Source organism: Sminthopsis crassicaudata, chromosome 6, assembly GCF_048593235.1.
Source record: "Sminthopsis crassicaudata isolate SCR6 chromosome 6, ASM4859323v1, whole genome shotgun sequence".
Taxonomy (NCBI): Eukaryota; Metazoa; Chordata; class Mammalia; order Dasyuromorphia; family Dasyuridae; genus Sminthopsis; species Sminthopsis crassicaudata.
Genome location: NC_133622.1, coordinates 102,800,161 through 102,818,066, shown reverse-complemented (window position 1 = coordinate 102,818,066; position 17,906 = coordinate 102,800,161). Strand labels below are relative to the sequence as shown.

General features: G+C 36.1%; 1 protein-coding gene across 21 annotated transcripts in view; it reads right to left on the bottom strand.

Moving 5' to 3' along the window:
* The window catches only part of TENM3 (teneurin transmembrane protein 3), a 3,351,339-nt gene that overhangs the window by 419,906 nt on the left and 2,913,527 nt on the right, over positions 1-17,906 (bottom strand). For 2 of the 21 annotated variants that reach the window (XM_074276252.1, XM_074276256.1), the window contains exon 1: positions 4,335-4,565. The exons of 15 other annotated variants lie outside the window; for them this stretch is intronic. The gene's annotated coding sequence lies outside the window, so the exon portion shown is untranslated. 4 more of the 21 variants (XM_074276253.1, XM_074276257.1, XM_074276254.1 and 1 more) reach the window with 3 other exon arrangements.

The following is a 17,906-nucleotide window of genomic DNA, read 5'->3' as shown; positions in this document are numbered from 1 at the left end:
TTAATAAAAAATGGCCAAAAATGGGAGGTGATTTTTCTCATTAATCAAATTATCTTCTTTTATTTGGGGAAAAAAAAAGCAAACAAACATAAACTTGAAAAGTCACAAAGCAAATAAAAGATTTAATATACACTGTCTATTCCAGCTACAAAACTTACAAGTACAACTCTGAACGAATGTTTATATAGTGTCCTATTATTTCAGTAATCAGGTCAAATAAATGTCCTTAGACACTTCAATTTTTGTAAATGATCTGTTGCTAGAGGAAATTGAAATCCCAACTAATCCTGCATGATAAATATGGGCACAGCAAATTTCTTACTTTAAATGTCTATTTTAGAAGAAAGAGAAGTAAAGCTATCTAAATGTTCATTTAAGTGTTTGGTCAATCCCCACACTATCATCATTATGATTATTAAATTACACATAATTAATAACCCAATTTCTTTGTTTAGAGATTGCAGAATAACTTACTGGGTCAGCATGCTATAGCAAAATACAAGTTACTGATTGTAATTTAAACATATAGAATCCTTCTGGTTTCTTTCCTCCCCATATTCCCTCCCCTTCCCCCAATTTCCCACTAACCCCTCATTTCTTTTCTTCTCACTGGGATGTTCTACAAATTGTATTTGGCACTGCTGTTTTATTAGCTACTATCCAGGTCACTGAAAGAGCTCTCTCATCAGCATTCTTAGACTAGTGGCTTATGCATTTGTAAAATCAAAGTTTGGTCCTCAGCTCTATTTAGAAGTTCCAACCTATTCCAGAAGATCAGTGGTGACCAATAATAAATGACACAGCATAACTCTTTGTCTACCTTCTATTTCACAAGCAAGAGGTGATATGACCATTTTACACATAAAATATTATGCCATCAACTTTCTGTTACTAATTTTTCATATGCAAAATTATTAAATGAGCATTTATACCTCTCTCTTTGGGGCCATATGTATATGGAAGCAAACAAAATATTTAAATTTTATATATACAGATACACATACCTTTATGGATATCATTTTATTGATCATGTAGGTATACATTGCCCAACTTTTAGCTGATGTGGAAGTATTAAAATGGAGGACAAATCTGGGAAAATTAAAATGCTAGTATATTTTAGGTATAACTTTCTAATTTGCATATAGTATGAAATTCACAGTAAAAACATGAATTTTAGGGTAACTTATGTTAAAAATTTTACAGAATGAAAAAAGTTGGTACAATTTTATCCATTAAACGAATTAAAGAGGCATCCATTTTTTTGCATTTAGTACTAATATACAGTTTATAAAGGATGTCTATTTAAATCTTCATTCACTATTGTTTAGTGATAATACTAGATTAAGAAGTGAAACAAGTTATAAAAATAAAGAACTGAAGTTCTAAAGTCCCATCCCTTCATTGCAGATCAGAGCTGAAAATAGATCTTTTTTTTTTCCTTCCCACTAATTGTATGAGTCTTGTTAAACCTTTTGAAATACACTTTAGAAAATGCAATAATACAGCTTAGAACAGGTTCTTTAATTTGGGTCATTTTATGTTACTTGCAGTGGTGACAGGTGCTTAGCAACGCTTTTCTCGTGTCCCTTTTAAGGAAATGAATACCTGGAATACAGCATTTTAATCTGTCTCATAGCATTAATTATCAAGATCACTGTATTTAGAAAGGGACTACTTTGCCACTTTTCTTCATTCTTAAAGGGATGAGAACCAAGCTAAATGCAAAGTATGATTTCAGATGGGAGAAGATTATGTGCCCTCTTTCTACACTGTTTTCTATAAATTAAGAAAGAAAAAGCTAACAGAAAATTTAGAACCTTTTTTAAAAAAGCTAAGTTAAATGTTTAGAGAAGGAGTATACATGCTATAAATGGAGCCTGTACTAAATTGTTTGCCATTCTGTAAATCTCTGTGCAAAGATACAATCATATTCTGCAACCCACCAGGCCAAAAACTCATTAGAAACATGCTACAATAAATGTTTCAGAAATTTAGGAACACATCTCAAAATGTAATTGTTATTTTAAAACATAATCATTTCATAGACAAAGACTACTGTTCTCAATGAATTAGTTCTATATTGAACTAACCACCCTTCACACCTTTCCTAACTACAGGAACAACTTATTTATTTCATGTGTACTTTTGGAACCATTTATTTTCTTTTCCTCAAGACTGTTTAGTTAGTTAAAAAAAAAAAAAGCACTGTATCATCTACCAAATAGTTTTAAATTAACAAGAAATCGCATAATTATGTTATGTGGAGACATATTACTAAGTAAGTAAAATATCTGGAAGCCATTGATACTTCTGGGAATAAATCACAGCACAATGCCTTCTATTTTCTTTGATCACAATGTTTCTTGTTGAACATGAGGACTTTTGTCTAACTTTTCCCTCCTTCTTTACAAAATTCATTCTAAATCCCAAGGCCTAAAGGAAGATGCTTAAACATATCAACCATCCTGGAACCCTCACAGCTAATAAGACATGAAGTGACTCTTTGTCTAAACGGCTTGCTAGCACACATTTTAAGTTTCCCTCTTAATGCTTATGTGATTTTTAAAACGCTTTAGCGGTTATGCCCAAAGAGGAAGAAAGTTAACAGTAGGCAACTATTTTTGAAAGTTTTGTTAGTTTACCTTAGCATCTCGCTGAAGAAAACACGATTCATAATATATTTGAAATTTGTAACCCAATTGTGCACCAGAGTACAAAATAAGATGAAATCCTCCCAATCCTACCATTCTCCAAGCTTTTTAACTCCTTTTTCTGATGCACCCCACCTGGGCTGCCTTTTCCACTAGCTATTAGACTCCCATTTGAATGCATGAGCAGAAAAACGAAAATGCATGGCATATGCATGTTGGCTGCAATAATATTTTCACGATGTCTGAGGCAGGCTTAGTAAGTTTGGTGAATTTCTGAAATACCTTTCTCTGATTTTTTTTTCAAGCCTTTCTTAAGGACTACTTGAACAATTAGCACACAGAGGTCTCTGGATGGCCCACTGAAACATTTAATGCTAGAGAACAAAAGGTTTATTTAAAAAATGAAAACCTTGGCTTGTACAACTCCAGACATGAATCTGCTTTCAATTACTGGAAGTATTTCCACTTCAGTGGAAAGGGATCAAATCTTCAACTACACCATCTTAAGGCACTGAATTTGATTATATTAAGCTTTAAGAATACAGAATGACTTTGTGACACAGCCATATATATTCTGTACATATGATTTATTAGACCTTTTGGAAAGAAAAAAGACTAGCATATGAGAGGGAGTGAAAAAATGTGACTTCTCACAGGCTATCTTTCTTACAGCTCCCACAAATCTTTGTTTCATTTTATTCGTTTTACCTCCCTAAATGTTAAAAAAAATTATAGAAACAATCTATGAAACAAAATATCCAGCAAGTCTTGCAAAAAATCAAACCCAACTGCTTTCTTCTCCTGTGCCCCCCCCCCCCACCTTTGGTGACCAACCTGCATCAATGACACAATTGTAAAGTTGAATTGCTTTTATAGACTCTGCTCTTTAAATCCCTCCACTGACAAAAATCACACTAGGTATCTCAGGAATAGGAGAAAAGGAAAAAAGAAAAAGCTGCTCTTTTAATTAGCAGGATTATTTGGTACCTTTCTTCCTCCCCCCCCCCCCTTAAGCAATTAGTATGATGGATTTTAGCTAATGGAAGCAAAGGGCTGATTAATTTAAGTCCGACGAACATTTTAAAACATTTCGAACGTAAATTAGGGAAGAGGGTGGGAAAAAAGGGGGGGAAAAAAAACTTCTTTCTCAGGATCTGCCCCCGCCCACCATGGATTCAATAAATCGCAATGCAAAAGAAGTCACGGAATGCGGGGGAAAGAGAGCCGGACCCCGTGGGTCAGGAATGTCTACTACTCATAAAAATACAAAATAAATCACCTAATTTAAGAAAAAAAAAAAAAAACCCATCAGCCACAACACAAAAGCCTCCATTCTGCAGCAGAGCCCGGCTCTCTGGACGCGTGAGCGAGAGAAAGTTAAAGCTTTTACCTCTTCTAAATCCTTAATTTGGTCCCTCAGGGGTTAAAGAGCCACCTCATTTCAGATGCTAATGTTGCCTCTGCACCGATTCAAATCGCCCCGGAGCCTCCTCCCATTCCAACCGCACACACCGTGGAAAAGCACCGAAAACCAGCCCCGAGTGGGAGCCAGGGAGAAGCTGCGCCCCCGAATCCCTAGAAATGAATGCAGAGCGGCGTGGGGGGAGGACAGAAAGACCCAGAGCATCCCACTTGATCCTGGCGCAGCAGTCAGGTCAAAAGGGCTGCTTTCGGGGCACCCACCTTTCCGCGGAGATTCTTCCGTCTGGACGGGAAGAGCAGAGCCCTGCGTTTCCAAGTTGAATCAGTCTATAATGTATCATGTTACAGAGTCTGGCTTTCTCCTCAGGCACATAACAGCAATCAGACATGATAGGCTGAGGCTCTTCTGTTTACACCCAGCCAGAGGAGGGGGCTGAGGCGGGCGGTCCTTAACCCGTTCGCCACTGGGACGGTCGGCCCGCGGCCGGCGGCTCTCAGCCTTCCAGCTCACTGCCGCCTCCGGCCAGAGCCTCAGCGCAGCCCTTCACTACAAATACTCCGCCGCTCGCCGCTTCCCTCCAAGAACCGTTTTCTCCTCTCCCTCCTTCCGCACTTCTGCCATCCCTGCTTTCCATATTCCTCCAACACTTCATTCTGACCTACCCACTCTGGCCTGCGAACGTTAACAATCCTACATCCCAGAGCAGCTTTTTACTTAATTTTGCAAAATGCATTTAAAACAGGGGGATGCCTTAAGAAAGATCTTGCTGTGAGTTATCCCAAAGCCCCTTTAACGCCACCTTCACAAAGTGACAGTTTTTCCAATTTTTTTTTCCATTGGTGTTGTAGATTTTTTTTTAATGGATTTTCCCCCTTAGTTTCTGATTCTTACAAAGGGATTCTTTACCCAGCAAATGAATCACGACCCTTCTGTTCTGCCACCGTTCATGCATTACGCATCAGAGATGTTTACTTAATCTAAATCAGAGCAGTGGAACAGGCTCCCCTCGTTCCAGTGAAATTAAATCCTCCAGCTTAGGAAAGGTAGGTGCAGAGCTCGCGATCAATGAAAGAGGCACAACTACCGATTGTAACCAATAAGTTAGGGATACTCACCTCTGGAAAGAAATGAACCCGCTTCAGTCCCACAGTGGTCCACATCGTGCTTACCTCTGTCTTAGGTAAATCTAGGGGAGTTTGGGGCTGTGCTAGGACTTTTGACAAAGGTCTGTTTCCTAAGGGTCTAGTCTTCCCCCACTACGGATGCAGACTTCCCACTACCACTAATGAGTGTCGGGCCTGTCCTCTGGGGAGAAAAGGAAAAAACAAAAAAACAAACAACAAAAATCACGTTCCTGGAATTGGGAAGCATGCGCGAAGGAGACCTTGCTGTTGTAAATTATAGCCCCAGATTCCCAATATCCCCCATGGCACAAAATCTTGACTAGCTAATTTCTGGATGTTATTTCCTAATCATATTTAATTTTTGAAATGAAAGATGCTGACCTCATCAGACCAGCACTTAAAATTTTAGATTTCTTTGTCCTTTTTTCTTCCTACCAAAGCACTGTTATATTTGCATTGCCACCCACCAAGTTCAGATACATTCTTTCTTTTATATTGCTAAAGCTTCTTTCTCCAACTCTCCATCCTCTTCTGACTTTAGACTTCATTAAAGAAAAAATGGAATGACTGTTTGTGCATTTATTGACTAAATGGCTCCTCATCCTCACTCCCATGGCAAGTCGTTATCCTATTAAACTGCTGAAAACATGTCCTTTTTCATTCCTTTTCTGAATTTCGTTCGACACTGTTTACACATTGGCAAATGGCATTCATTATTTGCAAAGCTTAAAGAAAATATGGTGACTTCCCTACTTGCATGGTTGATTTCCCCCCCTCCAATTGAGGAATACAGTTTCATTATTTTATAAATAGAAAGCATCATATTCATTATTTTTTTAAAAGTATCACTGTTCTCATGAGTCTCCCCCCCCCTCCTGCTGTCACTTCAGCTGATGTAGTTGGCTGTAATCCTCTGTGAAGGCTGTATGTTTCAAATAGGGCCTTGTGCTTCCTGAAACTGTGGAGAATAGCTATAGCATTTTGCATCACACCTAAAGCTGTGGCCTGGTTTTGTCACAATACCAGGCCCTGAATTTACCCCCTGGAGACCTGGCCTTCTCCGTAAGGGAAGCAGGGGTGGGATAGGATGTCCCTTGTCATATGAAGCTTCACAGCAGTGTGGAGCTCCTGCTCCATGCCAGTCCCTCTCCACGGCCCTCTCTTTTCCCCTTTTTCCCACCCCCAAAATTAGTGTGAACTTCAACACTTGCCCCTCAGCCGCCCAAAAATGTATGTGGTTTTAAAGGTGCATAGTTTTAGGTGCCATGGGATATTTGGAAGACACAGGAGGGTCTTTTCATCCTCTATAAGTTTGGTTATAACAATGGCTTTACTTTAACAAACAAAACAAAAAAAAAAATGCAGCATTGTTTGTCAGGATACTAAAGTCTTTTTTTTTTTTAAATATTGGATTAAAACAAACTGAAAGTCTTGAAATCAATATCTTAAAAGAGTGTTTCAAATCTTGTCTTCATTTATTCTATGAGATCAGAAAATGACAATTAAATGATAGAGGATCACATGCTCTTGGCTATGAATCTAAATACTTTCCTCATTTCCAAAAGGATTCAGTCTTCAAAGATTTTCCAATAACAGTAATTTCATTATCTTCTTTAACGGATAATCTCAACCTTGACTTTTCCCCGTTTTGTTCACCTCTTCTTTGATGCTCTTTTCTCTCAATTCCCCTAGTCCCCAACGTTAGCTAGTTCTTTATAATCTGACATTATATAGATATGCATAGACAGTACCAGTATCACTCACAATCCTTTAAGCAAAGAATTGCTCTCTTCTTTTCCTTTTAATTCTATAATTCTGGTTCCCTCTTAAAATAACCACTTTCCCAAATATTATCTTCAATTGTTTTTATTTTATCCCTAAATCATTGTCTAAAGACCAAGTGTGAAGCATCATTATCCCGAAACAACTAGAGAGGAGAGATTTAGACCCAGCCTTAATGATTCATTTCCTTTCATGTAAGTCCTACTCCTGATGGCTGTTCTTGAAATGGAGGCGATGCTGAAGGCTATTTCTGCACAGTACAAGCTCTGGCAGGTATTACCAACCTTGAAATACACTGAGTAAGGGCCCCAGTCATGGACTGTATATCTGTTATTGGAGCACCAACCCTAGACTGTCTTCAGAGAGACTTATTCCCAAGCTTCTACCTGGAAAGTATATTTCTCAACCACAGCAACTTACAAAGACAGTCTAGTAAAGCACAGAGGGGTTGTAACAACAACAACAAAAGCAGTGGTGGCAAATATTTATATAGCACTTTAAGATTTGCAAAGTGCTTTGTGATTTTCTTGGTAGAGATTTCAACTTAGCTGAAATCAAGTATTCTTGAAAGAATGCAAAATTTTTTTTTCTAAGCAACATTTCATTTAGATAATACCTGGTGTAGAAAGTGTCATTGGATTACTTTACTCATTTACTTGGCACACATTCTAATTTAGGAATTATTTTGTTTTCTCTGCAAAAATGGGACTAGAAATATGTTTGGTAAGACCCCCTGAAGACTTCCAAGCATCTGGCCAAACATATTTCAAAGAGATTGTTTCATTGATCACTTTAATGCAGACTTCCATTATAGGTAGAAGATGGAAGTCTTAAAGTAATATGCAGAAACACTACAAATCTATTTAGGACAGAATATGAAGATGTTATCATTCAATTGAAATCTTAGGAGAATAAGATAAGCAGAGCATAATGGGAGATAATTGCATAATTAGAAGTTATCCAGGACATTAGGGATAATATTTCTAATCTTGAAAACTATGCCATTGGATTTTTAATGACCTCTGGTCACAGAAAAAGGGGAATCCTTCCTCATCCCTAAAGCTAATCCCCATGCTTATGCCCTTGATCCCTTCTGCCTCCTCCTGGACTTTCTTTCAGAAGTCTCTGCGTTTTCTCTCTCATGTGTCTTTTCTCTCTCCCTTTCCACTTGTCTCTTTTCATCTGTCAGAAATCTTTCCAGTTATAAGCAGAAAGACTTTGTCTCTTTTTCTATCCCATACAACTCCTGCCCTTTCTTTCTCCATGCTTTTACTATTAAATTTCTTTAAAATGTTGCCAACATTTAATTCTCTTTCTCACCAATAATTTACTAAAATTTCTTGGAATCTGCTCATCCCCCTTAACAATGTCTCTGCAGCAGCTCATTACCATCTCGTCTCTTGATTTCAATAACACTCTGCTCATTTTAATTGTGATTTTTCTGTTTCTAGTTATTCCTTATGTTTTTTTTCTAATAGTTTAAATATGGCCATTTCTCCAAGCCTCTGCCCTTTTTTCCCCTCAATCTTCTATTCCTCCAACTTCAACTACCACCCATTCTTCTCTAGTCCTACGGCCATTCTGTCTAGGCCTCATTTCTTAAATTAATTTTATTTCCATCTTTTGTGTTCATGCTACCTTCATTTATAAATATACTCCTCCAATTCCCTTAGCCACAAAATCATTCTTTCTAATATTTTTTTTTTTTTAAAGAGAGAGGAAAACATTTAAGAAAAACTAACCACCACTAACAATCTAACAGGAAATGCAAGGTTCCATACCTAGGCTCTCTCACTCTGGAAAAGTAAGGAGCTGGAGATATTTGCTCTTATCTATTCTCAGGTCATCTTTTATCCTTTCTCTTTTTTGTTCTCCCTATTTCTTTTGCCACAGGCATTATGGAAGAGGCACCGGGACTAGACAGTTGGTCTCCAAGTCTGGAAGACTTAGGTTGAAGCTTGTGTCTACTTTATACCAGAAATGTAGCCCCAGGGCAAATCACTTAACCTTTCAATGGCAATTCACTTAGAGGCCAAGATGTAGAATAGATTCTGATCTGCACTGGAACTCACTACACCATGAAATCACAGGTTTGGTTCTCCACTCTGCTAAAGTAATTATGTATACTGTTTCCCCAACTCTGCTTAATGAGGCAACTGAGGTGTCACAGTGGATAGAGTGGATAGATTCCTCCTGAATCAGGAAAACCTAAGTTCAAACCCATCCTTAGGCACTTACTTATAAGTGGGCCTCAGTTTCCTCAAATGTAAAATGAGGATAACAATACCTACCTCACAGAGATATTGTTGAGGACTAAATTAGAAGCTATTTGCAAAGCACTTAATACAGTGCCTGGCACATAGTAGGCAGTCGGCAGTATCTAGGCTTATTTCTTTCTACCTTTGGTTTTCCTCAATGTTTCATACTATGGTGAAAGTAATCTGTTTTTATGCACATCTCTCCTCTCCTGTCAGGTTTAAGTATATGTCTGACAATGTCTTTCTCCTGCTTATAGATCTTCTTACTGGCTGCTGAATAAAAATTAACTTCTGTGAGGTTCGAAAATGTCCACAAACTTCCACTTCTCCAGCCTGGTGTCATATCACAGCCCTTTACAAATACTACTTTCTAGTCAAACTGGTCTGTTTTCTGTTTCTCTGAACTCATTGTATTTGCCTGTCTCTGTAACTTTACTTAGGCTGCTCCCTAGGAATTTTTTCTTCTTTTTGTAGTTAATGAATTCTAACCCGTCCTTTCATGGGCAACACAAACTTTCCCTTAGCCTTTTGTTGAGAATGTCTCCAATGCACTTTGCTGAGGGGGAACCCTGAAATTCATCAGTATAGGGTCTCCTAATGAGAAAATGCCCTCTATTAACATAGATAAGTTATAACACTGGGCTTGAAGGCGAGAAGACCCGAGTTAAAAGTCAGCCTCAAACATTTTCTAGCTTGGTGACCATGAGCAAGTTACTGATCTTTGGTCTGTCTTGGTTCCCTCAACAATGGGGACAATAATAATAGCACATAGCTCCTAGAATTGTAGAAAATCAAACTAAGTGCTTTGTTAGGTACTTAGAATATTCTTAGCACATTCCCTGAATCATTATCTCTCCCTCCTTTCCTTTTCCTTCCTTCCTTCCTTCCTTCCTTCCTTCCTTCCTTCCTTCCTTCCTTCCTTCCTTCCTTCCTTCCTTCCTTCCTTCCTTCCTTCCTTCCTTCCTTCCTTCCTTCCTTCCTTCCTTCCTTCCTTCCTTCCTTCCTTCCTTCCTTCCTTCCTTCCTTCCTTCCTTCCTTCCTTCCTTCCTTCCTTCCTTCCTTCCTTCCCTCCTTCGAGTTTCCTAGGGCATTAAGAGACTAATTATCTAGAATCACACAACCAATATATGGTAGATTCTTTCAGATTCTGAGCCCAATCTCTCCTAATTCACTTAAAATAGTATACAGTGCAGTATAGTTTTCTATATGTGGATCTTATCGCCCTAATTAGGAGTGCTGTGTAGCTGTAAATAAATGTAAAGCACTTTGAGAATCTTAAAGCACTATATAAATGCTAGTTATTATTGTTGTGATACAGCCTCTGTGCCTGCAGTTTGGTGATCACTTCATTCCCCAACTAAGCCTATATCATTCCTGTTAAATTTAAAGCAAGATTTACAGCTGGTAAATGTTTAACAATCAACTCTCCAAAAAAAAAAAGTATGAATTCACCCTTTTAAGTTCAATGCATTTTATTTACACTTTCTTAAGTCTAGATGATAAACAAAAAAAAATAAATTTAGTCACAACTTGATTTATGAGGTGTAAATGCTCACAATGAATATTTTAAAATTATCTCTGATTAGAGCTAGTTTTAACTCTTGCTGGTAATATATGCCTATCATCCTCATGAAGACAATGTCTGATGCAAATTTTATATCTCACTCAGGTTTTAGCACATTAACTTGCACATAGAAGCATTTCATAAACATCTTCTGGAGGAATGACATAATCAAGTTGTCAGGTCTGTGTTGACCTAACAAGAAAAAAAATAATCCTTTAGAGACAGGTCTGATGCTAGCATTTTATGTTCAATATTGGAACTAAATGAGGCACTTGTAGGTCAATGAACAATTAACAAAAAGGAAGTTTAGTTAGCCCTAACACAGCAAGGCTGTCCAGCAAGAGTACAGTAATCCTTAGCTTTTATATGCATGATCTCCCCCTCTTGTCTACAAGCAGGTCTGGCAAAACATGAACTCGGGTCTGATAAAACAAGGTTTTCAAAAATCCAGTTTGGAAGGGCCCTTAATACCATATAGGTGGGACCTTTTCTGTCCTTACGTAATCAGAATGCCAGATTAATACTACCAGAAGCCATCAAGAAGCTTCTTCTTCTTGACATGAGTCTTCCTCCATTCCTACTGCCCATCAAGTCTAGGTTTTGTTGTCTCTCTCCTAACTCATCTGGGGAGAGAGAAACTTTCACAGATATTGGTCTATCACAAGGTCAAAGGGACTAAGTGCTTTCTTATATAAAACACCAGCCTTTTGAAGACAAATCAAATATAATAAAAATTTTGAATTAAAAAAAAAACTTCAAATCAATGAAGAGTGCAAAATGCTGACTGATTACACCAATTAAAATTATAAATCAAACAATATGAAACTATAAACACTGAGAAAAAGAAAACTTTTTTGTTACTGAATAGCACAAAAGAAACCATTTTATATATATATGTGTGTGTGTGTGTGTGTGTGTGTGTGTGTGTGTGTGTGTGTGTGTATTACGTAGTAGTGATTCAGTCCCCAAATAAAATAAAACTTTCTATATTGGATCAACACATTGCACATTGTTTCTTGGGAATGCTCTATGTCTTATTAAAAAAAAAAAGATTAGCTATAGTGACGCAAGAGGGGCAAATTTGTAGAAGAAAAAACAGGATCTTTATGGATATAAATCTCACTTAAGAGCCAAGGATAGTCCCCAGATGCAAAAAAGAAAGGGCTATTTTTTTTCATCCCAGATTTCATTGGGTTAACAATTCCATTTATGTAATCATTTAACTATAGGGACAATTATAGATCAATAAGTTTCTTTAGAAACATAGACTACAACATGGATTAAAGTCCTACTTTCTTTGCAAACTCAATGTGCTATATTGTTTTGATTCATGGGAATAATTGATATAATAACAATGGATATTCATAAAGTTTTACATGAGATTTAAAGTTCCAAAATATATTATCTTACTTGAACCTCAACACAAGTTTGGGAGGCTCAGCTGAGAGCTAGTACCTGCAGATATTAGCTCCATTTCACAGATGAACAAACCGTGGGCTAGATAATACATATGACCTGGCTCGGCTAAAGGTTGCAAAGCATGTATCAGAAACAAGGCCTTTTTGACTCCCATATCAAACATTTTCTCTTTTATGTCAAACCAGCTGGGAAATAGCTTTACAAATAACTCAGGAAGATCTCTTCCAATCTGGGGTTCTGTCCAATGAGTAGACACTACCTATATGGTAAACTCCACAAGTATTCCATATTATGAATAAAGAACCTTGTGGAATTACACTTAATATATTTACTCTGCTAAATGAATCTTACTTATAACTGAATTCAGGTCTTTATGCATGAAACTCTAATGACTATGTACCACAAGCAGGGCCTTTAAAAATGCATGAGACAAAGTAAAATGTACACGTGAGACTAAGAAAAAGATACTATGTCAAGTGGCGCCAACTGAGCGCTCTAAGAAAGAACTCTTATGCAATATTAGGATTTGGGTAAGAAACAATCCAGGAAAACTCAGGTCAAAACAACAGTACGATTATTATCATCCCTACATATTTAGCCTTGAATCAATACTTACGTGATGCTGCCTTTCACAGAACATTTCAGAATGAAGTCAAATGTTATGTTGGCTCTCCTTTTGAACTCTAGTCATTGGGCTTTAAAAACAAAATTTCTTGGATCTAAATATATCAGGATCTAAGGCTTGTGAGATATACTGGGCTTAAAAGAAAATATAAAGTTCTTTATATAATATATTTTATTCCCCATCCCTTGCACTACTTCTCAAAAAAATTAGGAAGGCTTATATCATAACAGCTAACTTGTGGGCAAATAAGGACTGCCTTCAGTTAGAGTAAAATCTATATGTACAAATGTGGTCCCCAATAGGACGACAATAGGAGTGGAAATAGTTGTGGAGAATAAGAAAATCCCCTCTACAATTGCAGTGGATTTACTGTTTCCAACTTCCTGTCTTAAGAAATTGCCTGGGAAATTGAGCCGCCAAACAATCTACCTTGGGTCACATGGACAATATATGTCAAAGGCTGGATGTGAATCTATATCTTCTCAACTTTAGTTTGGCTTTCTATCTGATTATGCTACAATGCATCTGAATTGAGTTATCAGCAAATTTCGTTTAGTAGCATAAATGAAACTCCATGAGAAAACACACATTCATCCCTTACATGGAGGAAGAACATTTTTCCTTTTTTAATGCTATAGACTGATTCATATGTCATAGCATCAGGCTGGCCAGGTCAGCCAACAGTTCAGTTCAGAAAGAAAATATAGGAAAGTGGTGAGATTTCTTCTCCACTAGTTCAATGCTTCTCTAGAATGTTGGGACAATAATAGTACCAGTCTCAGATTAAGGGTTAGCCTTCTAAGTAGTTGGTAAGTAACTAGATCAGGGAATTCTAGCTAGCCCCTGAGCATTTCCAAATAGAACAATGCTCCTCAAATATTCCAGTGTTGACAATCTTGGTTGGGATGCTATTAGTATAGCTCAAAAAACAAAATAAAAAAAACAAAAAACAAAAAACAAACAAAAAAAAACTTCCTTAGTCTCCTGATTTAGGAAATGAAACAGGCATTTAAAACATAGAAACTGACATATGCAAAGCAATTTGGATTAATTTTTTTAACATGAAGGCCACTATTATAAATTATATTTTTATCTATAAATACTTCCTCTTCCCATTAAAAACATATATCAAAAAGATGTTTGTCACAGAAATTACAATGTACTGACATTGACTGGTAGATTATAATTGTACAATTACTTTAGTTACATGTTGTGAATAAAATTTTAGATTTCATCTTCTATTTTGCAAACTGTTATTTTGTCAGTAGCACTGATGACTAACTGCTATGTGGTCCCTTTTGTTAGCTCTCATAAAACTACATTTAAAATTACATTTCTAACTCCTTCTTTCAATAAAGTCCAATTATCATTTGCAGTAGAACGGAAATAAAAACTTACAAACAAGGTCTTTTAATAAAGAACACTTTTTAATTTTCCTAGGCATTTCTCAAAGACTAGTAAAGCAAATATATGATTCTTCTTTCTTTGTAGTAATACAAAAGAAGGTAGTGATGGTGGTGGAAACTAGTGTATAAAAAATCACGGTTTTAAACAAATCTAAAGTAGCCTAAATCAGATTTCAGTAATAATTGTGTCCCTACAAAAAGGAAATATAATTCTTGCCAATTCTTTTTAATTCCTTTTTAAAATGTAGAAACATTTCTAGATGTACAAATGCATCTTGAAATCCCATGTATAACTTTGATTGCTACAGCCAAGAATAAAGTACTAGGAACAATATACACAATGATTATAATAAAGTTAAGTAATAATAAAACTACAAAGAAAAACTGGTAAGCTGCAATGAGTAATTTTGGTCCTGGAACCATGCCTCTTCTTGTGGTTAAGATGCTGGACTATAGGTGGGGAAGCCCAGTATGTGTAGCCACAGTATCTGCTGCTTTTGTCCAAATGTTTATTTCTGTTTCAGAGGAGCGTTCAATAAGAATTGTAATCAAGGACAAATAACTGATGTAAAAAAAACCCCACAAGATATCAAACAACAAAATGAATGAAGTTGTAATATTAATCCTCTTTGTATATTAGTCACAGAGGCACATATAAGATGACTTTACCTTTTTTTTTTCTTTCCCTGTACTTGGATCTCATTCAAAGGGTTTTAAGGTTAAATTTAGTTTGCAGAATATGTATACATATTTTTCCAGACAAGAGGCTTAGAGAGAAGGTTTAAAAGATGTGTTGAAATTCTATAAGGTATGTAAAAATTGAATACAGATTAGGTTACATATATATAATTGAAATTAAACATATTTAACAAGGAAACTTTGTATATGTTATGGATTTAGACAGATATCTTGCTAACAAATGATACCCTGATGGTAGGGTTGAAACAAAGTTATCAGAGGTGGTCTAATTAGAAGTAACTATGAAGAGGTCAAATCTTTAATGCAGGAGGCAGTTGGAATCCATAAAACAGACATACTTCTGTTATCATACTCATAAATGAAGTAGAACAGCTGGTTAAATGGAGATCAAGACATTTTCAAGAGAATGCAGATGTATTAAGCTTGTATCAAATGCTTTATAAGTGAGTTATAAAATTAGGAAACCAGCTTTATAATCTGGAAAAAAAAATTTTAATCTTTAGAATTATTACTAATCCAACATTTCTGGGCATAAGACTCTAGATCAAGATCAATAAAATCAGGTGACTTAGAATATTTCTAACATAGTCAATTCAATTACACTTTATTTTTTATCTTCAGATATATCTATGTTGATGTGTTTTCACTGATGAAAGAGAAAAAAGAATGAGTTTACTTAATGTTAACGAATGAAAATGGTGTTGTGGTATAAAATCTAGGAGAAAGATTTACCTAGGCTAAGTTCTTTACAACTTTTTTTGTTGAAAGAACTAAAGTTTCTATTGGTCCTTGCAAGGAGGTCACACTAAAGAAACATTTTTGTTTTGTTTTTGCTCCCCCAGCTATAAACATTTATGACAACTGATTCACTAAAATATAAGAAATTCTTACTCAATATTTTTCACAAATAAGCAAACTCTGAAGGAATAATTTTTCCATCTTCTCAATTTTCTCTCATTTCGAATCACAAACAAAAAAAGAGAAAAGTGTTGTTGTTGAATCTTTTTCAGTTATAGCTAATGCTTTGTGACCTTATTTGGGGTTTTCTTGGCAAAGATATTGTAATGATTTGCCATGTTTTTCTCTGGCTCATTTGACAGATGAGGAAACTGAGGCAAACAGCGTTAAATGACTTGTCTAGGCTAATAAAATGCCTGAGGTCAAATCTGAACTCAGGATGATTAATTTTCCTGACTCCTGGCTTGGCACATCATCCACTAGGCCACCTAAGAGCACTTCCATAACCTAGATATTAAGCAAGTAGGAGCAACAGAATGCCAGTAGAATAGGTATTATCATTAAAGATGAAGTAATTTGGCTGTTGGTTTTTGTTGTTGTTATTGTTATTTTTCATATCTCAAAAATACATGTGACTACAGTAAAAAATTTCTAAGTTCCTTCATACCGAATGACTTGGATTGTAGCCATTTTAAGAATGAATGTGGATTACTGATTAACAACTTATCACTAGACCCCAAAGAGAAATGAATGACTATATCAAGCATATATTCTGATTCAGTGTCCATGTAATAATATAACCAACACTTTATCTTACCATCTCCAAGAGACGGACAGTAAAATATTTACTATCTTTTCACTATTAGATATAATTCATAGATTGGAGGCATCTCAAAGATAAGGACTTTTTTTTAGGGGAATTTTCCCAGGATGCTCCTTTGAATCTGTGGCTTTTCAAAAAAAGGTCTTGGCTGACTAACTGAGATGTAAAGAGGCATCTATTCACAAATACTCATTTCCATTTTCTTTACTTTCAAAACACATATTAATGAAATGATAGAATTAGAAGGGAATTGAGGATATAATTTGGATCAGGGCCAATCTCCTTCTATTTTCTAATAGGACATCTAATATGTGTATATACATAAAAATGTGTATTAGGTATATCTAAAAATTACTGTTTTTTAACTTGTGAAAAGGAGATTCTCTCACATTAAGTTCCAAGATCATATTTATTTGTTTAGCATTCTTTAGTGTCAGAAAATTCTGTGATTTCATTCATGTGGATTCTTTCTTCCATTGGGTTCAGTTATTATTACTAAAGCAAATAATCTCAGACCTCTGCTCTGTCTCTCTCTCTCATCTCTGTCCTTAGCATCAATAAATACCTTTTGGACACGAGATTAGATGAATCATAAATATCTCATATTCAACATGTCAAGAACAGAAGGCATCATCTTTCCTCAAACCATTCCTTCTTCTAAGCTTCCCTATTACTGTCGAGAGTATCACCAACCTCCCAGTCATCCACAGTGTCAATCCTTGAGTCTCACTGATTATTTATCCCAAGTACTTTATTTTCAAATATTGTTTCTACCTTAGTTACAACTCTTCTCTCCACTTACATGCTTATAACCTTAGTCAAAGCCTTCATTATCTCTCATTTGGACTCTTGCAAAAGTCTTTTTATAAGACCATTCATTTCCTTGTCTTGTCTTTCTCCATTTCAATCATTTCACTATTTCAAAATTATTTTCCTAAAGAGCAGATCTATGTCACAAATATCCTAAACTGCAGTAATTTCCTGTTACTTCAAACTTAAAAAATAAAACCCTTATTCGGGCACTTAAATCTCTTCAGGTCTTGGCCCCTTCCTACCTTTCTACTCTGCTTTATACTTTCTTCCCTTTTATACACTCTGATAAAGAACTCTAGACCGCATCTTCCATATCTGTGCCTTTGGACAGATTCTCTCAAAAGCTCGAGTTATCTCCCCTCCTCACCTCTAAATTCTAGCTTTCTTGAGTTCCTTTCAGGACTGTTCAAATTCAACCTGCAGCTGAAAGTCTTCCCTGATTTCTCTTCCATAGCTCCTCTCAATGTTAGTGTCTTCCCTCAGAAATTACCTTAGCTTTACAATGCATGTCTTATATGTGCATAACATGTCTTTCTCATTATAATCTGAGCTGCTTGAGGGCATCCTTTGATGCCCATTCT